At 32.1% G+C, this 23,781-nt stretch overlaps 1 pseudogene; it reads right to left on the bottom strand.

Annotated features, from left to right (window-relative positions):
* Positions 1–403: 403 nt before the first annotated feature.
* Positions 404–4,721, bottom strand: LOC118053899 (protein NUCLEAR FUSION DEFECTIVE 4-like; annotated as a pseudogene).
* Positions 4,722–23,781: the final 19,060 nt, after the last annotated feature.

Raw genomic sequence — 23,781 nt, 5'->3', positions numbered from 1 at the left:
TATAATTACTCTTGCTAATTTCAAGATTTTGTTTAGCACAGTTTTATATATAATCAATCGACTGACTCACTCATCTACTATTTATCTTCACAATCTTCTTTTGTTCTTTTTCAGTTTTTTTTTAGCTTTTGCTTCATTTTCTTGTTATTTTTTGTTAGATAGACTAGGTAACAAGCATTTATACTTCTTGAGATATGCTCCTCGTGCTTTATATAGTTTCTTCCCTTTAATACAATAACTTTTATCCGAAAATAAGAAAAGAATTTTGTTTTGCTATACAATGCAAGTTTTAATGTTTATTTAATATGTATGCTATGATTTTATTTTGATCAAGATGAACTTAATTATATAAAAATGCAAGCAATCTAAACTAAATTATAGATCGAAAACAACAGTTATCCAATTCAAAAAAACCACTCAAAGATTTGAGCTGAACCATTACACTAATGCAAAATTATTCATCGAAGAAATTTAGAAGTGCATTTTCAAAGAAACCAAAAATAATGGATACATGAACCTTGTTCGGTATACTTCTAGCTAAAACAGGATATCAATCATCGATAACTATCTTCCTCGATTGCATTTTAGCTGTCATATGGAGAGGAAAACTTTATCATCATAACTAGTATTAACATGAATTAGATGACTGTTGATTTCCTGGGTTGGCACTCAAACTTGCAACGCATTGTGCAAATTCTAAAAAAGTGAATTTAACATAGCCGGAATATCTACTATATGTCATGTGCTTCAGGAGAATGGCTCTTCCCATGGCCTCAACTTATCATATTCCACTTCGAGCAGCTTAGTGATTTGAAGTTTGAGGAAGCCTGAAAGAACCCCCAGCATAAAGCATCTCATAGACAGGCCTTATCCTCATAGTTAGAATAATGCTCAAGATGGAGCCCAGACCGCAGGCACCAGCCAGAACCAAGAAGGTGAGCCTGAAGCAATTTGGACCCAAGCAGGAGATGCTTGAACTGGACAGCAAATTTGGTACCTGCTGCTTTGCTGCCTCGTTATCATATACATAGCCTGCCAGGAGACCTGAGAAAAGGAACGCACCGAGAGGATTTCCTAGTGACATGAAATTGTAAAATAAACCAAAATGCTTCAAGCCGAAAAGCTCAGAGACAGTCGGTATCATTATCGAGAACTGAACACCATAGCAGATCCCAAGTAATGCTGTTGCGGCGTAAAGGATACCATCAATTGCAGAAGCAAACAACAGGTACGTTATAATCATGATTACTTGAGTGCACGTCATCCATATTGTCCGAGGGATTGTTTTTGATCTGCAAGGAATAAACGTCCAACGCATCAAAGTAATACAACACCACAAAAATATTGTAGCCTGTGCAGTCTGTATTCTTTTGGAACCGACAGTCAGACAATAACAATGGACTGATAACGAAATTTGAGGATGTGCCAAAGACAAAAGCTCATGGAAATATGTCAAGTAACATTCATATGACATTTTGGCAGAACATGAGCTATGCTTCTTATGCATATGTTTTCTCCGTCTACGAGCATCAATATCTGGAGCATATAACAGAAGAAAAACCGATGCAACTTAATTCTCAGAGGACGCTCGCAATGTCCAATAGATGGAGTGACAGTATTATTCCTAGAACCAAGCCCCATCATGACACAATTTGAGAATGAAAATCATCTTGGCATCCTTTGATTTGGTTCTTCTGTGTTATATTTTGTTTATAAAGTCACTGGCTCTAAGCCAAGACTTGCATGGTTTAGATGATTTGGTTTTTTTAACCTTTTAAATGTAGAGCATGTAAATCAGTTAGGCATCAAAATGCAGAAAACTTCAATGTAATGAACTTAATGATTAGCCAAGAAGGAAAGAGTGTAGTAACCTGACAAAATGTTCAGACACAATACCCCCACCAAGACGCCCCACAAAATTGCAAAAGCTGAAGAGCGACAACAAGATGGTAGTATCATGCACGCCTTGTGCAATTCCTATCTGGGCCAGATTATTGAGCACCGTTACCCCAGATCCAACACCCACAAAGTACACAAAAAAAAGAAGCCAGAAATCAGCCTTTATTAGGGCTTCAGTAAATCTGAAATCCTCCCCTCTTTTGGGTCTCCTCTTCTTCTTCACAGCCCCTTCACCCTCAGCTAGAAGCATAGCCACCTCAGATGCCTCAACATTTTCCCGAAAACTTCCGAGGCTTTGTTGATGAAGATGATTTCAGCAGCGTTCGGTTTTGTCTGCGTTGTCTTCTTGTATCACACTGTCTGGAGTCTCAACTGGCTGGTGATGCATCTCTGGTTTACTGACTCTCATGCGGTGAAATGTCATTTTTATGGGTATTGCAAATGGAGCCATGAGAAGGACAACCATTATAACAAGAAAGGTATTAGATACCGGAGCACTGAAATGAAATATGTGATTCAATATGGTGGTTGTTAGGACATATAAGCCGAGTGCAATAAGAGCTCCTTGAGTGAAAAGAAAATGGGCGTGTTCTGAAGAGTCTTCACCTGATGCAGGGGTACAAGCTCTTACAAAATACATGACTATGAAACACAGAACAGGAATTCCAAGTGCAAGAAACATCAGAAGCTTAGATGAGGAATTGCGGAGCAGAGTGCTATAAATTTCAGTAAATACTGCAGCACTTATTCCACCGTAACCTTTAAGAACACCAGCAACAGTGCCTCTACTAAGAGGAAAGTTTCTCATGTTGGTTACAAGAACAGCTGTGCTCAACCAAGCACTACTATTGGTGGCAACACAGAGAGCAAGGCATAGCTGTAATATCGTAAAGTGAAAACAAAAAATGTGACTTTAGTCCTTTTGCTGGAAAATTTTAAGCATGAGCACAATGAACATATATGCCACTCAACCAAATAAAAATGATGAAGATTTTGAGAAATTAAACATGCATTAAAGTATCTGAGCACAGGATATTTTCCACAAATCACAAAGTAAACCACATGAAGCAGCAACTATATCCAAATTTGCAGAAAATCTCACTCCTATACATACAACAACGAAAAAAACTTGTGAGTTTCTACAGCATAACAGTGATTCGCCATCCTTTAACACTGTAGTTTATCATATCTGTCATGAGCAATAATATGGAAGCTGATTTTACTAGACAAAAAGGTAGACAACCTTGAACTCAAATGACAAAAGTGCGGGGGGTGGAGTTGCAGCAGATTGTGAGTTAAAATCTAGTATTGAACTCATTTTTTACCATTTTTACATTAGCCATAAAAAGAGGACAGCCTGGTGGTGCTCTTTCAGCAGGAAATGGAATCCTTGCTTGTGCGTACATGCTTGTTTTCAATCTAAAAAAGTATGTATGGCCATTCATTGTTTGCATTTTGTCCATGCAAATTCAAGGTTTCCCCTCCTTGAACATTATGCATCCGTGATTACACCTGAAACATTCTTCCCTAACCTTTCCTGAGATGAAGTTTATTGCTTAATGATGCAGTTAATAATTTATACCCAGTAACCATATATCAATGACGAGAAGTGCTTTTAGTATTTCCAGACATGATTGCAGAATGAAACTCTATCTTTCTCCCATACTGTATGATTATTTTAATGGTGTTATACTTTTCATGGTGCCTGGTTATTTCTTTTCATTTAGTTTCTTTACTGTCCCTCTAAGCTTACCAGGCTATTCATCCTGATTCGGCATAATAGTATTAGATTGCGTGGAGTTCTCTTTAATCGTCCATTTACTTGTAATTAAGTCTCGTTTAAGCTTTTCCCTCGCAAGCTTCACGAACATTTCCTCCCACTTCCAAGCAACCGGAAAAGCCAAATCTATTGGAAATTTACCAAATTATATCCACTAAGTTCATCAAAAATTCTCTCCAAAACAACTTTAGAATGTAAAAGCATTCCATTCATTGATCATAAAAAAAAAAATTAAAAAAACATTGCAATACGAATCCAAGATCAGTGTAATTCACATTAATCACATCAATTTGATAGCCCCTAAACCATGTAAACAATGACCACTCTACCTTCAACCTAAACCCACAATCATATGACAGAGAAGATCACAGGAAATAATTCACTAAATCTTAATTCAATGAAACAGAAAATGGGCGTCAATTATTTTCACAAAAGGTCTTTCTAAACATTAGAAATAAGCAATAGCTCAGAGAACTCACCAGCCAATAAGGCAAGGATTGTACTTTACTGCTAAGAGCAAGCCAAAGAACACCATAACCAAAGAAGCAAGCAAGAGCACCAATCAAGAGAATCACCCAAGGAGGAAACTTGTTGCAAGCAATACCAGGAATGAGTCCAACATTCTCACCAACATCATTAGCAACACCAAGCATGGTAAGCTGGTGCTGGTTAAATCCCAGAACAGATTTTAAAGAATGGGAATAAAGAGGGAAGTTGTAAGCATTCCCTGATGCTATTTGCACCCAAACTGCTGCTCCAAGTCCAACCCATGGCGGCCTTGTCCCAGCTTTCAGGTTCACCATGGTTGGCTGGTGTTGAGGCCGAATAGGGTAGTGGGTTAATTCTCTGTTTTGCTTATGAAGTCAGGAGACAGAGAGAGGGGAGGAGGGGGGTGGAGGGAGAAGGACAAGCGAGTGTCTTAAAGTGGGGTTTGAGTGAGTTTGTTGTACATGTAATGTAATGTAATGACTTGAAATTTGGACAAAGAGCTGTACTACATGACTTTCCTCCATAGCTACTGGAATTTCCTTTTTCGTTTTTTATTATGTTTCCTCTGTAGCAATTTTTGGACAGAACAAAATGAACTGCAGTGTAGTCTTAAGGATGCTGTTAGATTCACGTGCATTAACCCATATAACTGCTAGATTGATTGATATATTTATTAAGATATTTTTTTGTTTAAAAATATATTTTTATTTTTAAAAAAAATTAGTGACATAACAAATCAAAAACAATATAAAAATATAAAAAAATAATTTTTTAAAAAACATTATTTTAACTGTATTCCCAAATATTTTCTTAATCAAGTGTGTGTGTATAGCTTAAGAATCACTGTATACATTAATTAAATGGTAATGCATGCAGTTTGTAATACCATCACAAAAACTTATTTTCCATGATTTTATTTATAATAGTTCAGGTTTTTTTGAATGGCCACTATAATAGTTGAAGCATGGAAAGATAAAATCATTGGTAGCACCGGATATTTTCTATATATTGAATTGACGATTTTGGGTAGAAATAAACCGAAAATATATAAAAAAAAAATGGTAAGTTCTATTCTCAATTTGATTTTTTTTATATCAAAATTAAAATTATTTTTTAATTAATTATTAAATAAATCATCTATATTAAACAGAACAATAATAATATCATTCGATATTATTATAATATTATTGTTCAATTGCATATACCACTTAAATTTTTAAAGACATTATTATAATTCAAGAGAGTGTAAATATTATTTCTCACTTCAAATTAGCATACTCTTAAGAATTTTTTATTTTTTTTTAACAATTTCGTTCGTTCGAGTTTCCAATTCAAAACAACTAAGAGCAAAATATGCTTACCATGTAAACAAATTTTTATTATTTTAAAAAATAAAAAATATATATCTTATTCATTTTCACTATGTTCATTATCTCATCTCAAAACAACAATTAAATATATCACTTGATGCACAAAACTCGTGGGTGAAGAAGGAGCGTGAGCAGCACACGTGACATACTGGGAGTGACACGTGACCAAGGCCGTTATGTGGGTCCTTTCCCACGAGTTTTGTGACTGAGGGAGCATCGTGATTTGTATCTTGTCATCTGGGCCCACTTGGTTTTTTTGTCGTGGGTAGGTCGCCCAGATCCAATATTTGGAGCTAGGGTCGACTAGGTTAGGCATTTGTCACCCAAGCCTAAATATTTAGGTGACACGTGTGTGGCGTTAGATTTTATTTAGTTTTGTGTTTTTGTCGGATCAAGCCTCCTCTCCCTTGTAATATTCTTTATAAGCTTTCACAATATCATAATTAATTACTTTTTTTGTAATTTAATGATGAGAGTATTATAGTGTTAGTTCTTACGTTCCTGAAGTAAGCTTTTTCTATTTAAGCTTTGGTTTTCTATATATATTTGAATTGACGTTTTTTTTTACGAAAATCATCTTTTAAATTTTGAGTTCAAATTAAGCTGACTCTTTAAAAATTATTATAATTGATTTTTTGCTATCGAGTAATCAATTTGTGTCAAGATTTTTTCAATATGAAATCGACATATTTTAGTTTTTAAAATATTTAAATTTTGATGAGAGAAAAGGATTATCAAATTCCAATCTTAACCTTATTGATTATTTGATTAAGTAAAAATTAATTAAGTTATAAATACTATTATTTTTATTAAAGTTCTACTCACTAGCAAAATTATTAATTTTAATTTTGGTTAACGTTATATATTTTTTGTTGGAACGATCATTTTGGTTCTCGAACATTTTGGAATGATAATTTAAATTTATGCAAACTTGACAAAAATTAACACATTCAAATTACAATAATTATCAAAATTTTATATAAAATCAAAATTGATCAAAATTAAACATAATTCATGATATCAAATCTAATGATATTCCATGTTAAATTGCAATTAAATCAAACATAAATTTCATAGTAAATTAAAATAATTCAAAAAAAATATCAAACTCATCAACTTATTAAAAATTCAATGTGACATGTAATTCACCATAATTTTATCACATCCATGCTATTGCATGAAATCATCAAGCATGGATAATTATATTATGTAGTTAATTCCAACAATTCACACAAAAATTCTTAAATCGACAACTTTATCCAAAATTAAATACAACACATAATTAATGCATAATTAATTTAATTTATTTTCATGTGGATTCAAACTATATCAAATCAACCATAATTGATGGTATTCATAACTAATTTATTATTAATTCAACAAACCCTAAATTTACCCTAAACTATAAATTCATCCTAAACAATTATTTTATTGCAACTAAGCCAAACACAAATCTATAGGCAATGTAATAAATTATCTTACCTGTAGGACTAGAAAAGGGTTGGGCAACGATGAAAATGGCGGCAGCAAAGGCGACGGTGGATTTTTGAACACAAAAACATTCAAGGATACTTGAAGATTAAAGATTGGGTTTGATTTTCCGGTGTATGTAATGGGCAAAAAAATAAGTTTTTAGTGGGTTTTTAGATCGATAAGGGTTGAGGGCAATTAGTTTGGAAAGAGAAAAGAGTTGTTGTGTACATGTGTTCTTTAATATGGCGAGGCACTTATTATTTTTTAGATTAATATCGCAATTGAGAAGCTCAACATGTTAAGTAATCGTATTTTTAGAAAGCGTGATAAGATGAAATTATGAAAAAAAAAAATTAAATTGGTGTTATTCTGCAAAAACTTTTAACTTACCATTATTAATTTTTTTAAAAGAAAAATATTATATATATATATAATATAATTGAATGCTTGAATTAATCTTTTCAATTGATGAGCATCCTCGAAGAAACACTTTCAAAACTCTCTCCTACTAAAAATCTGATTGTCTAAATTGTTTTTTTTTTTTTTTTTTTGCTTTTTAGGTTGAGAATTATTTTTAAAATTAAAGTATTTTTTACATGCTTTACAATCTAAAAGGCATAAATTGAGACAAACAACTTGAAATAATTCTTTTGAAAATGACATGACATAGATAGCAATCAATTATTTTTTGAAAAATAAACATAAATAAATTAAAATCTAGTCTAATATAATTCTGAGAAATAAAAACGCTCTTTCATCACTTTGAAACTTCCTCAAATTACTATTAGAATGCCACTTCATCATTGTCTAGCATGTAATGGACAAAGTAAACCCAACATATCGACTAAAATTTGAACATGAGAAATCCTAAATGACCCGAGATTTTGGATGAGATAAATTTATTTTATTTTTATTTTTTTAAATGGTTTTAGTTATATGAGTAATTCTAACTGGAATTGACATGCTTACTAACCAGACATGACAGTTACTATTTATGAGGATTTTTAGAAAACTATGATATTTGTGAATTATCGTATTTAATAAACATCCTAACAAAAATGAAATAATTAATAAACTGTCGCTTGCAGGCCATCACATTAATTACAAAGCATTAAAGTCCAACATTTACACCCTTTTGGAATGTTTTCTTTATCATTACTTGATTTGAGGATTCTCTTGTTTGAACACTCAAAAACCGTTGTTACAACGGTGGGTGCCTATAAACTAAACATTTATGAGCAAGGCCCAACCTTATTTCAAAAAGAAAAACCCTACTTCAAGTTTTGTTGCGAATAAACCATATAGATCCCAGATCCATGCCAGAAATTCTGGTTGCTTTGTTATTTTCTTGGACCCACAAACAAGTGCTCTGTGTTTGTAGATGATTTCTTGCGTTTCTCCTACGGAAATCAAGTTCTGGGGTCAAGAACTCTGAAGTTAATGGGCACCAGCATTATGGCAATGCCACCAAGTTTATGCTTCCTTATATGCTCCAACGCAAATCTTTTCCGGTGGAAAGCATGTCGAGAAAAAAGAAAAAGAAAAGGACCCATGATCTCCACCAAACTCTCCATTCCTTGAGTGATATAATATATTTATATATATATATATATGAAATCCAACTTCAGTTATTTCACTTATTTGGGATGCGCAAGTGATTTTAGCAAATAAAGCTGTCTGCAGTTTTTTTGGTTATTAATTATGGATCCTTATCCACCGTTTGCCATCTTCTTTTTTTATTTATTTATTTTGCCAAACCCATTGTTGACTCCTGACAGTATCATATATAATATAGTATGGAATCATTTTCCTGATAGCTCGTCCTCCTGAAAGGCCCATTTTGCAGAAATAATTGTTTGCCAGGCGGTTTTTACTTTTTAAGAGTAGTTTATGGGCCATGAATAGTTATTCCATCAAAGGTTATGTTCTTGAGCACATATATATATTTATTTATAATTTTATACTCTCATCTGTAGGCCAGATAGAGGACACAAAAGGAAACAAAAGGAAATGGCAAATGATGCTAACACCATATTCAAAACTAAAGGGAAAATTAAAGGTTGAGCATGTCCTCGAGAGCACTCATGGAAGAAACGAAAGGTACCCGCCATAAATTTAAAATAGAGAGAATTTTTACTCTTGGTGGTAGCCCTAGCTCCTTTAAAGGAAATAATGCTCTCCTCAAATGGAGAGTTTTGCTAGCAATGGAGCTAGGGCTTTATTGGTTCGACCTCTATTTCTTATTGCAACTCAAAAACTCATGTTCCGCTTGCTCCGAGTTTACTCTTCGATCAAAACAATGGAGGTCTCCTTTCCATGTAGTCAGTTTTACTTTGTAATCATATATAAGTTTTACGAGTTTATACAATATATTTGGACAAAGTTCACAGAAATTTAGATGTTTAAGTCATAGTTTTAAAAACTCGGACCGGCTCGGCGGGTCAACCCGGACCCGGCCGACCCGGGCATGGGGACCGGTCCGGGTGGAGGCCAAAACCCGTTTGGGAATTGGCCCGGCCAGACCCAGTCGACCCGGGACCCGGCAAGACCTGGTCAACACCCGCTCCCAAACCCGTTGACTTTTTATTTTTTTCTAAAACGACGTCGTTTTGATTTTTTTTAAAAAAATAAAAAATAAATTTTGACCCGGCCGACCCGGTCAAAACCCGGAACCCGAGCCTTGGACCGGGCCGACCACCGGGCCGGGTCTTAAAACTATGGTTTAAGTAACCAAAGTAGAACCTGAGGTAAGCTGTGGGGGCAAATTACTACTTTGTTTTATGATTTCGAACAGCATCGAAAAAGAAGTAATGAAGTGAGCATTTCTTCTCGAAAGGGTGTTTTGGCCTCCACCCAGTTGCTGGTATATCAAAGCACGAACCCATGCAAATTGATTTTCCACCGACCAATTACGTCTTCTGACTTGGGAATATGTTGATCATATTCTTGAGCATTATTTCTGTTAGTTGGCTTCTTTTTGATGTTCTAAAAAATTGGTCCAATATATGCTTTCCTGGAGCATATAGTTTATTGAAGATCAGAAGGTTAGAACAAATTTTCATCAGAAGCCCAACCGGAAGGAACATCTATAACGAAGCCCCTCCCCAGAAATCTGGTTTAGCCCAATGACTAAAAAGTTAGAACAGACAGGAGCGTACCCAAAAACCAGCAACATCCAATGCATTATTCTTTATATATATAGAAAATGCAAGGCTTCTTGTCAAGAACTGCTGGATTATTCTTGGAGTAGAGTTTTATAACTACGTTCTTAAGAACTTTTTCTATAGACACCATGCCAATCATTTGCAAGCAAGCATTGCACACCACTTAATTAGGGCAGAAACAAAGGATTTGACAGCTTTTCTTTTCAACTTAAACTAAAGGAGAACATCTTTCTGTAATCCAAGATGCTACTATTTACCGTCATTCAAGTTTAATCATCGTGGTTTTGGCCCATAAAAATTGGATAAAACTATTGACACGGTGCATGCTGCCACCCGAGGTAGGTTAGTTAGACATTGCTGGTCTCCTGCGGCCCACTCACGGCAAGCCTACAACCAAGAGTTAAAGGCCACTTCGATCCCAAGTCCTAACTGCTGTTTCTTGACGACCTGCTATGGACAGAACTTCTTTACTCTCTTTTTTTATTTCTTGTATTTATTGTTTAAGTTATATCATTGCAGTAGCTTTCTTTTCCTCGTATCTTTTTTGTGTTATAACTTGCTAGATTTTTAAGCATCATTTGACATTGTAATTCACATAGTTTTTAAAATGCGTTTATCTGTGCAGTGCTTTGGATATTTTTATAGTTTTAATATGAGTATATCATCTATAAAACGGTGAATATTTCCAATTATATGCTCGAGTATCCATGTGCAAATTACTGCAATGGTGGCTGTTATTAGTACAAGGGAAAAAGAAGAAGAGAAACTGATTAAACTAAGAAAACTAAACCATAAAAAAAGAAAGGGATAAATCGACTAGACAATTTTTAACAAAAAATCAGCTCGGCTCAGGTTCAATTTCAAAAGGTTAAAATGGAATGAGCCGCACCAAATCAGAGCGGTGCATTTAGCATATCATTTCGGTGTGGTCTCGGTTTAATTTTTAAAAAACAAATAAATCTAGTTTGGTTATTTTTTTAGTTTAAAATCAAAGCGAAAATGCTCACTCTTATCTCCCAGCTTGCCAAACCCGCTACAATGTCCTGTTATTAATTAATATTTTAAAACGTGAGGATAAGTACTTAGCTTTTCTCACATATATTTTTTTTTTGTATTTGTTTTGTTTTTTTTTTTACATGTTTATTTTTTTGCTTTTTCTTTTTTTTTTTTTTTTTTTCATTTCCCATGTTTTTTTTCCTTTTTTTAAATTTTTTTCCAACATTATCTCTTTTTTAATTTTTTTGTTTTTGTGTTGTTTTTTTTAAAATTATCTTTATTAATTTTTATTTTTTTTATTATTGAAGTGTTTAAAAATTAAGCTTTATAGTTTTTTTCTTTGAAACATTATCGTATTTATCCACATGGTTTTTTATTTTGCTATAATGTTTTTCTGTATGTTTTTTTTTTTTTAAATTATCTTTGTTGAATTTATTTTTTTTAATATTAAGATGGTTAGGAATTTAGCTTTGTAGTTTTTTTCTTTAAAATATTGTGAATTGCTACAGTGTTTCTCCATATATTTTTTAACTGTATTCTCAAAATATTTTCTTAATCGAGTGTGTATATATATAGCTTAAGAATCACTGTATACATTAATTAAATGATAATGCATGCAGTTTGTAATACCACCACAAAAACTTATTTCCATGATTTTATTTTGTAATATAGTTCAGGTTTTTTTGAATGGCCACTATAATAGTTGAAGCATGGAAAGATAAAACCATTGGTAGCACCGGATATTTTCTATATATTGAATTGACGATTTTGGGTAGAAATAAATCGAAAAAATATAACAAAAATGGTAAGTTCTATTTCTCAATTTGATTTTTTTATATCAAAATTAAAATTATTTTTAATTAATTATTAAATAAATCATCTATATTAAACAGAACAATAATAATATCATTCGATATTATTATAATATTATTATTCAATTGCATATACCACTTAAATTTTTAAAGACATTATTATAATTCAAGAGAGTGTAAATATTATTTCTCACTTCAAATTAGCATACTCTTAAGAATTTTTTATTTTTTTTTTTTAACAATTTCGTTCGTTCGAGTTTCCAATTCAAAACAACTAAGAGCAAATATGCTTACCATGTAAACAAATTTTTATTATTTTAAAAAATAAAAAATATATATCTTATTCATTTTCACTATGTTCATTATCTCATCTCAAAACAACAATTAAATATATCACTTGATGCACAAAACTCGTGGGTGAAGAAGGAGCGTGAGCAGCACACGTGACATACTGGGAGTGACACGTGACCAAAGCCGTTATGTGGGTCCTTTCCCACGAGTTTTGTGACTGAAGGAGCATCGTGATTTGTATCTTGTCATCTGGGCCCACTTGGTTTTTTTGTCGTTGGTAGGTCGCCCAGATCCAATATTTGGAGCTAGGGTCGACTAGGTTAGGCATTTGTCACCCAAGCCTAAATATTTAGGTGACACGTGTGTGGCGTTAGATTTTATTTAGTTTTGTGTTTTTGTCGGATCAAGCCTCCTCTCCCTTGTAATATTCTTTATAAGCTTTCACAATATCATAATTAATTACTTTTTTTGTAATTTAATGATGAGAGTATTATAGTGTTAGTTCTTACGTTCCTGAAGTAAGCTTTTTCTATTTAAGCTTTGTTTTTCTATATATATTTGAATTGACGTTTTTTCTTACGAAAATCATCTTTTTAAATTTTGAGTTCAAATTAAGCTGACTCTTTAAAATTATTATAATTGATTTTTGCAATCGAGTAATCAATTTGTGTCAAGATTTTTTTCAATATGAAATGACATATTTTAGTTTTTAAAATATTTTAAATTTTGATGAGAGAAAAGGATTATCAAATTCCAATCTTAACCTTATTGATTATTTGATTAAGTAAAAATTAATTAAGTTATAAATACTATTATTTTTATTAAAGTTCTACTCACTAGCAAAATTATTAATTTTATTTTGGTTAACGTTATATATTTTTGTTGGAACGATCATTTTGGTTCTCGAACATTTTGGAATGATAATTTAAATTTATGCAAACTTGACAAATAATTAACACATTCAAATTACAATAATTATCAAAATTTTATATAAAATCAAATTTGATCAAAATTAAACATAATTCATGATATCAAATCTAATTGATATTCCATGTTAAATTGCATTAAATCAAACATAAATTTCATAGTAAATTAAAATAATTCAAAAAAAATATCAAACTCATCAACTTATTAAAAATTCAATGTGACATGTAATTCACCATAATTTTATCACATCCATGCTTTATTGCATGAAATCATCAAACATGGATAATTATATTATTAGTTAATTCCAACAATTCACACAAAATTCTTAAATCGACAACTTATCCAAAATTAAATACAACACATAATTAATGCATAATTAATTTAATTTATTTTCATGTTCAACTATATCAAATCAACCATAATTGATGGTATTCATAACTAATTTATTATTAATTCAACAAACCCTAAATTTACCCTAAACTATAAATTCATCCTAAACAATTATTTTATTGCAACTAAGCCAAACACAAATCTATAGCAATGTAATAAATTTATCTTACCTGTAGGACTAGAAAAGGGGTTGGGGCAACGATGAAAATGGCGGCAGCAAAGGCGACGGTGGATTTTGAACACAAAAACATTCAAGGATACTTGAAGATTAAGATGGGTTTGATTTTCCGGTGTTGTAATGGCAAAAAATAAGTTTTTAGTGGGTTTTTAGATCGATAAGGGTTGAGGGCATTAGTTTGGGAAGAGAAAAGAGTTGTTGTGTACATGTGTTCTTTAATATGGCGAGGCACTTATTATTTTAATTAATATCGCAATTGAGAAGCTCAACATGTTAAGTAATCGTATTTTAGAAGCGTGATAAGATGAAATTATGAAAAAAAAAATTAAATGGTGTTATTCTGCAAAAACTTTTAACTTACCATATTAATTTTTTTAAAAGAAATATTATATATATATATATATAATATAATTGGAATGCTTGAATTAATCTTTTCAATTGATGAGCATCCTCGAGAAACACTTCAAACTCTCTCCTACTAAAAATCTGATTGTCTAAATTGTTTTTTTTTTTTTTTTGCTTTTTAGGTTGAGAATTATTTTAAAATTAAAGTATTTTTTTTACATGCTTTACAATCTAAAAGGCATAAATTGAGACAAACAACTTGAAATAATTTCTTTGAAAATGACATGACATAGATAGCAATCAATTATTTTTTGAAAAATAAACATAAATAAATAAAATCTAGTCTAATATAATCTGAGAAATAAAAACGCTCTTTCATCACTTTGAAACTTCCTCAAATTACTATTAGAATGCCACTTCATCATTGTCTAGCATGTAATGGACAAAGTAAACCCAGGACATATCGACTAAAATTTGAACATGAGAAATCCTAAATGACCCGAGATTTTGGATGAGATAAATTTATTTTATTTTATTTTTTTAAATGGTTTTAGTTATATGAGTAATTCTAACTGGAATTGACATGCTTACTAACCAGACATGACAGTTACTATTTATGAGGATTTTTAGAAACTATGATATTTGTGAATTATCGTATTTAATAACATCCTAACAAAAAATGAAATAATTAATAAACTGTCGCTTGCAGGCCATCACATTAATTACAAAGATTAAAGTCCAACATTTACACCCTTTTTGGAATGTTTTCTTTATCATTACTTGATTTGAGGATTCTCTTGTTTGAACACTCAAAAACCGTTGTTACAACGGTGGGTGCCTATAAACTAAACATTTATGAGCAAGGCCCAACCTTATTTCCAAAAAGAAAAACCCTACTTCAAGTTTTGTTGCGAATAAACCATATAGATCCCAGATCCATGCCAGAAATTCTGGTTGCTTTGTTATTTTCTTGGACCCACAAAACAAGTGCTCTGTGTTTGTAGATGATTTCTTGCGTTTCTCCTACGGAAATCAAGTTCTGGGGTCAAGAACTCTGAAGTTAATGGGCACCAGCATTATGGCAATGCCACCAAGTTATGCTTCCTTATATGCTCCAACGCAAATCTTTTCCGGTGGAAAGCATGTCGAGAAAAAAGAAAAAGAAAGGACCCATGATCTCCACCAAACTCTCCATTCCTTGAGTGATATATATATATATATATATATATATATATATATGAAATCCAACTTCAGTTATTTCACTTATTTGGGATGCAGCAAGTGATTTTAGCAAATAAAGCTGTCTGCAGTTTTTTGGTTATTAATTATGGATCCTTATCCACCGTTTGCCATCTTCTTTTTTTATTTATTTATTTTGCCAAACCCATTGTTGACTCCTGACAGTATCATATATAATATAGTATGGAATCATTTTCCTGATAGCTCGTCCTCCTGAAAGGCCCATTTGCAGAAATAATTGTTTGCCAGGCGGTTTTTACTTTTTAAGAGTAGTTTATGGGCCATGAATAGTTATTCCATCAAAGGTTATGTTCTTGAGCACATATATATATTTATTTATAATTTTATACTCTCATCTGTAGGCCAGATAGAGGACACAAAAGGAAACAAAAGGAAATGGCAAATGATGCTAACACCATATTCAAAACTAAAGGGAAAATTAAAGGTTGAGCATGTCCTCGAGAGCACTCATGGAAGAAACGAAAGGTACCCGCCATAAATTTAAAATAGAGAGAATTTTTACTCTTGGTGGTAGCCCTAGCTCCTTTAAAGGAAATAATGCTCTCCTCAAATGGAGAGTTTTGCTAGCAATGGAGCTAGGGCTTTATTGGTTCGACCTCTATTTCTTATTGCAACTCAAAAACTCATGTTCCGCTTGCTCCGAGTTTACTCTTCGATCAAAACAATGGAGGTCTCCTTTCCATGTAGTCAGTTTTACTTTGTAATCATATATAAGTTTTACGAGTTTATACAATATATTTGGACAAAGTTCACAGAAATTTAGATGTTTAAGTCATAGTTTTAAAACTCGGACCGGCTCGGCGGGTCAACCCGGGACCCGGCCGACCCGGGCATGGGACCGGTCCGGGTGGAGGCCAAAACCCGTTTGGGAATTGGCCCGGCCAGACCCAGTCGACCCGGGACCCGGCAAGACCTGGTCAACACCCGCTCCCAAACCCGTTGACTTTTTATTTTTTTCTAAAACGACGTCGTTTTGATTTTTTTTAAAAAAATAAAAAATAAATTTTGACCCGGCCGACCCGGTCAAAACCCGGAACCCGAGCCTTGGACCGGGCCGACCACCGGGCCGGGTCTTAAAACTATGGTTTAAGTAACCAAAGTAGAACCTGAGGTAAGCTGTGGGGGCAAATTACTACTTTGTTTTATGATTTCGAACAGCATCGAAAAAGAAGTAATGAAGTGAGCATTTCTTCTCGAAAGGGTGTTTTGGCCTCCACCCAGTTGCTGGTATATCAAAGCACGAACCCATGCAAATTGATTTTCCACCGACCAATTACGTCTTCTGACTTGGGAATATGTTGATCATATTCTTGAGCATTATTTCTGTTAGTTGGCTTCTTTTGATGTTCTAAAAATTGGTCCAATATATGCTTTCCTGGAGCATATAGTTTATTGAAGATCAGAAGGTTAGAACAAATTTCATCAGAAGCCCAACCGGAAGGAACATCTATAACGAAGCCCTCCCCAGAAATCTGGTTTAGCCCAATGACTAAAAAGTTAGAACAGACAGGAGCGTACCCAAAAACCAGCAACATCCAATGCATTATTCTTTATATATATAGAAAATGCAAGGCTTCTTGTCAAGAACTGCTGGATTATTCTTGGAGTAGAGTTTTATAACTACGTTCTTAAGAACTTTTTCTATAGACACCATGCCAATCATTTGCAAGCAAGCATTGCACACCACTTAATTAGGGCAGAAACAAAGGATTTGACAGCTTTTCTTTTCAACTTAAACTAAAGGAGAACATCTTTCTGTAATCCAAGATGCTACTATTTACCGTCATTCAAGTTTAATCATCGTGGTTTTGGCCCATAAAAATTGGATAAAACTATTGACACGGTGCCATGCTGCCACCCGAGGTAGGTTAGTTAGACATTGCTGGTCTCCTGCGGCCCACTCACGGCAAGCCTACAACCAAGAGTTAAAGGCCACTTCGATCCCAAGTCCTAACTGCTGTTTCTTGACGACCTGCTCATGGACAGAACTTCTTTACTTCTTTTTTTTATTTCTTGTATTTATTGTTTAAGTTATATCATTGCAGTAGCTTTCTTTTCCTCGTATCTTTTTTGTGTTATAAACTTGCTAGATTTTTTAAGCATCATTTGACATTGTAATTCACATAGTTTTTAAAATGCGTTTATCTGTGCAGTGCTTTGGATATTTTTATAGTTTTAATATGAGTATATCATCTATAAAACGGTGAATATTTCCAATTATATGCTCGAGTATCCATGTGCAAATTACTGCAATGGTGGCTGTTATTAGTACAAGGGAAAAAGAAGAAGAGAAACTGATTAAACTAAGAAAACTAAACCATAAAAAAAGAAAAGGGATAAATCGACTAGACAATTTTTAACAAAAAAATCAGCTCGGCTCAGGTTCAATTTCAAAAGGTTAAAATGGAATGAGCCGCACCAAATCAGAGCGGTGCATTTAGCATATCATTTCGGTGTGGTCTCGGTTTAATTTTTAAAAAACAAATAAATCTAGTTTGGTTATTTTTTTAGTTTAAAATCAAAGCGAAAAATGCTCACTCTTATTCCCAGCTTGCCAAACCCGCTACAATGTCCTGTTATTAATTAATATTTTTAAAACGTGAGGATAAAGTACTTAGCTTTTCTCACATATATTTTTTTTTTGTATTTGTTTTGTTTTTTTTTTTTACATGTTTATTTTTTTGCTTTTTCTTTTTTTTTGTTTTTTTTTCATTTCCCATGTTTTTTCCTTTTTTTAAATTTTTTTCCAACATTATCTCTTTTTTTAATTTTTTTGTTTTTTGTGTTGTTTTTTTTAAAATTATCTTTATTAATTTTATTTTTTTTATTATTGAAGTGTTTAAAAATTAAGCTTTATAGTTTTTTTCTTTGAAACATTATCGTATTTATCCACATGGTTTTTATTTTGCTATAATGTTTTTCTGTATGTTTTTTTTTTTTTAAATTATCTTTGTTGAATTTATTTTTTTTAATATTAAGATGGTTAGGAATTTAGCTTTGTAGTTTTTTTTCTTTAAAATATTGTGAATTGCTACAGTGTTTCTCCATATATTTTTAACTGTATTCTCAAAATATTTTTCTTAATCGAGTGTGTATATATATAAGCTTAAGAATCACTGTATACATTAATTAAATGATAATGCATGCAGTTTGTAATACCACCACAAAAACTTATTTCCATGATTTTATTTTGTAATAGTTCAGGTTTTTTTGAATGGCCACTATAATAGTTGAAGCATGGAAAGATAAAACCATTGGTAGCACCGGATATTTTCTATATATTGAATTGACGATTTTGGGTAGAAAATAAATCGAAAAATATAACAAAAATGGTAAGTTCTATTTCTCAATTTGATTTTTTTATATCAAAATTAAAATTATTTTTTAATTAATTATTAAATAAATCATCTATATTAAACAGAAACAATAATAATATCATTCGATATTATTATAATATTATTATTCAATTGCATATACCACTTAAATTTTTAAAGACATTATATAATTCAAGAGAGTGTAAATATTATTTCTCACTTCAAATTAGCATACTCTTAAGAATTTTTTATTTTTTTTTTTAAACAATTTCGTTCGTTCGAGTTTCCAATTCAAAAACAACTAAGAGCAAATATGCTTACCATGTAAACAAATTTTTATTATTTTAAAAAATAAAAAAATATATATCTTATTCATTTTCACTATGTTCATTATCTCATCTCAAAACAACAATTAAATATATCACTTGATGCACAAAACTCGTGGGTGAAGAAGGAGCGTGAGCAGCACACGTGACATACTGGGAGTGACACGTGACCAAAGCCGTTATGTGGGTCCTTTCCCACGAGTTTTGTGACTGAAGGAGCATCGTGATTTGTATCTTGTCATCTGGGCCCACTTGGTTTTTTTGTCGTGGGTAGGTCGCCCAGATCCAATATTTGGAGCTAGGGTCGACTAGGTTAGGCATTTGTCACCCAAGCCTAAATATTTTAGGTGACACGTGTGTGGCGTTAGATTTTATTTAGTTTTGTGTTTTTGTCGGATCAAGCCTCCTCTCCCTTGTAATATTCTTTATAAGCTTTCACAATATCATAATTAATTACTTTTTTTTGTAATTTAATGATGAGAGTATTATAGTGTTAGTTCTTACGTTCCTGAAGTAAGCTTTTTCTATTTAAGCTTTGTTTTTCTATATATATTTGAATTGACGTTTTTTTTACGAAAATCATCTTTTAAATTTTGAGTTCAAATTAAGCTGACTCTTTTAAAATTATTATAATTGATTTTTGCAATCGAGTAATCAATTTGTGTCAAGATTTTTTTTCAATATGAAATGACATATTTTAGTTTTTAAAATATTTTAAATTTTGATGAGAGAAAAGGATTATCAAATTCCAATCTTAACCTTATTGATTATTTGATTAAGTAAAAATTAATTAAGTTATAAATACTATTATTTTTATTAAAGTTCTACTCACCAGCAAAATTATTAATTATATATTTTGGTTAAAGTTCTATATTTTTATTGGAATGATAATCTTGGTTCTCAAACATTTTAGAATGATAATTTAAATTCATGCAAACTTGACAAATAATTAACACATTCAAATTATAAAAATTATCAAAATTTTATATAAAAGCAAATGTAATCAAAATTAAACATAATTCATGATATCAAATCTGCAAAAACTTTTAGCTTACCATGTTAATTTTTTAAAAAGAAATATTATATATAATATATTTGGAATACTTGAATTAATCTTTTCAATTGATGAGCATCCTCGAGAAACACTTTCAAACTCTCTCCTGCTAAAAATTTGATTGTCTAAATTGTTTTTCCTTTTTTCTTTTTTGCTTTTTAGGTTGAGAATTATGTTAAAATTAAAGTATTATTTTACATGCTTTACAATCTAAAAGGCATAAATTGAGACAAACAACTTGAAATAATTCTTTGAAAATGACATGACATAGATAGCAATCAATTATTTTTTTGAAAAATAAAAAATAAATAAATAAAATCTAGTCTAATATAATCTGAGAAATAAAAACGCTCTTTGATCACTTTGAAACTTCCTCAAATTACTATTAGAATGCCACTTTATCATAGTCTAGCATGTAATGGACAAAGTAAACCCAGGACATCTCGACTAAAATTTGAACATGAGAAATCCTAAATGACCCGAGATTTTGGATGAGATAAATTTATTTTATTTTATTTTTTTAAATGGTTTTAGTTATATGAGTAATTCTAACTGGAATTGACATGCTTACTAACCAGACATGACAGTTACTATTTATGAGGATTTTTTAGAAACTATGATATTTGTGAATTATCGTATTTAATAACATCCTAAACAAAAAATGAAATAATTAATAAACTGTCGCTTGCAGGCCATCACATTAATTACAAAGATTAAAGTCCAACATTTACACCCTTTTTGGAATGTTTTCTTTATCATTACTTGATTTGAGGATTCTCTTGTTTGAACACTCAAAAACCGTTGTTACAACGGTGGGGTGCCTATAAACTAAAACATTTATGAGCAAGGCCCAAACCTTATTTCCAAAAAGAAAAACCCTACTTCAAGTTTTGTTGCGAATAAACCATATAGATCCCAGATCCATGCCAGAAATTCTGGGTTGCTTTGTTATTTTCTTGGACCCACAAAACAAGTGCTCTGTGTTTGTAGATGATTTCTTGCGTTTCTCCTACGGAAATCAAGTTCTGGGGTCAAGAACTCTGAAGTTAATGGGCACCAGCATTATGGCAATGCCACCAAGTTATGCTTCCTTATATGCTCCAACGCAAATCTTTTCCGGTGGAAAGCATGTCGAGAAAAAAGAAAAAGAAAGGACCCATGATCTCCACCAAACTCTCCATTCCTTGAGTGATATATATATATATATATGAAATCCAACTTCAGTTATTTCACTTATTTGGGATGCAGCAAGTGATTTTAGCAAATAAAGCTGTCTGCAGTTTTTTGGTTATTAATTATGGATCCTTATCCACCGTTTGCCATCTTCTTTTTTTATTTATTTATTTTGCCAAACCCATTGTTGACTCCTGACAGTATCATATATAATATAGGCCTTGTTTGTTTCCCGGAAAGTAGTTTCCGGGAAACCATTTTCCAAACTTTCCTGTATTTGTTTGTTATTAGGAAAGTTGGTCAACGGAAAACAATTTCCGGTCAGCGGAAAACACTTTCTAGTCAACGGAAAACACTTTCTAGTCAACGGAAAACACTTTCCGGTCAATTTTAGTCAAAAAAAAATTGACTTGGTTTTCAGGAAAGTGTTTTCCTTTTAGCTGTGTTTGTTTTCCGGAAAGTGGTTTCCGGGAAAGCACTTTCCAAAATTTTTGGGTTTGTTTGCCAGTAGGAAAGTTGGTCAATGGAAAACACTTTCCAGTAAAAGGAAAATTTGGCTTGGTTTTCAGGAAAGTGTTTTCCTGAAAAATTTGAGGGGAAAACACTTTCCGGAAGTTGTGAAAAATTTAGAAATATCATTATTTTGCTGATTATATTCAAATTTTGATCCTCAAACTTTTTGATTACTATATATATTTTGTTTTGAATATTTATTTTTCAATTTCATCTCTTAAAATTTTATTTTTATATTAACTTTGGTCCTTATTTTTATAATTGCTATTTGCTTTTTTCTTATCATTTTTTTATTGAAATTTTTTATTTATCAAATTTTGATCCTCATTCTTTTGATTGTTACTTATTTTATTTGAAAATAATTTTATGAAATGTTGATTATTATTATTTTAATTTCTTCATTTTTCATTTTTTTTAATATTTTAGATTTGATCCCTATTATTTTGATTATTATTTGTTTTATTTGAGATAATTTATGAAATTATATATTTTTTTTCAATTTCATTATCATTCAACTTTTTAATTTGTAAGATTTGTTCCTCATTATTTTAATAAACTTGAAAAAAATAAAATATTAATAAGTTATTTTCCAGCTCATTTTCCATGGCATAACCAAACACGGGAAAGTGTTTTCCAGTTCATTTTCCATAACACTACCAAACATCGGAAAATACTTTCCCGGAATTCACTTTCCCCGGAATTCACTTTCCAAAAAAAATTCACTTTCCTGCAACAAACAAACGGAGCCTGGAATCATTTTCCTGATAGCTCGTCCTCCTGAAAGGCCCATTTGCAGAAATAATTGTTTGCCAGGCGGTTTTTACTTTTTAAGAGTAGTTTATGGGCCATGAATAGTTATTCCATCAAAGGTTATGTTCCTGAGCACATATATATTTATTTATAATTTTATACTCTCATCTGTAGGCCAGATAGAGGACACAAAAGGAAACAAAAGGAAATGGCAAATGATGCTAACACCATATTCAAAACTAAAGGGAAAATTAAAGGTTGAGCATGTCCTCGAGAGCACTCATGGAAGAAACGAAAGGTACCCGCCATAAATTTAAAATAGAGAGAATTTTTACTCTTGGTGGTAGCCCTAGCTCCTTTAAAGGAAATAATGCTCTCCTCAAATGGAGAGTTTTGCTAGCAATGGAGCTAGGGCTTTATTGGTTCGACCTCTATTTCTTATTGCAACTCAAGAACTTATGTTCCACTTGCTCCGAGTTTACTCTTCGATCAAAACAATGGAGGTCTCCTTTCCATGTAGTCAGTTTTACTTTGCAATCATATACAAGTTTTACGAGTGTATACAATATATTTGGACAAAGTTCACAAAAATTTTGATGTTTAAGTAACCAAAATAGAACCTGAGGTAAGCTGTGGGAGCAAATTACTACTTTGTTTTATGATCTCGAACAGCATCGAAAAAGAAGTAATGAAGAGAGCATTTCTTCTCGAAAAGGTGTTTTGGCCTCCACCCAGTTGCTGGTCTATCAAAGCACGAACCCATGCAAATTGATTTTCCACCGACCAATTACGTCTTCTGACTTGGGAATATGTTGATCATATTCTTGAGCATTATTTCTGTTAGTTGGCTTCTTTTGATGTTCTAAAAATTGGTCCAATATATGCTTTCCTGGAGCATATAGTTTATTGAAGATCAGAAGGTTAGAACAAATTTCATCAGAAGCCCAACCGGAAGGAACATCTATAACGAAGCCCTCCCCAGAAATCTGGTTTAGCCCAATGACTAAAAAGTTAGAACAGACAGGAGCGTACCCAAAAACCAGCAACATCCAATGCATTATTCTTTATATATATAGAAAATGCAAGGCTTCTTGTCAAGAACTGCTGGATTATTCTTGGAGTAGAGTTTTATAACTACGTTCTTAAGAACTTTTTCTATAGACACCATGCCAATCATTTGCAAGCAAGCATTGCACACCACTTAATTAGGGCAGAAACAAAGGATTTGACAGCTTTTCTTTTCAACTTAAACTAAAGGAGAACATCTTTCTGTAATC

This window comes from Populus alba, chromosome 6, assembly GCF_005239225.2.
Source record: "Populus alba chromosome 6, ASM523922v2, whole genome shotgun sequence".
Lineage (NCBI taxonomy): Eukaryota > Viridiplantae > Streptophyta > Magnoliopsida > Malpighiales > Salicaceae > Populus > Populus alba.
Note: the sequence above shows the minus strand (reverse complement) of the source record. Positions and strands in the feature narration are given on the sequence as shown.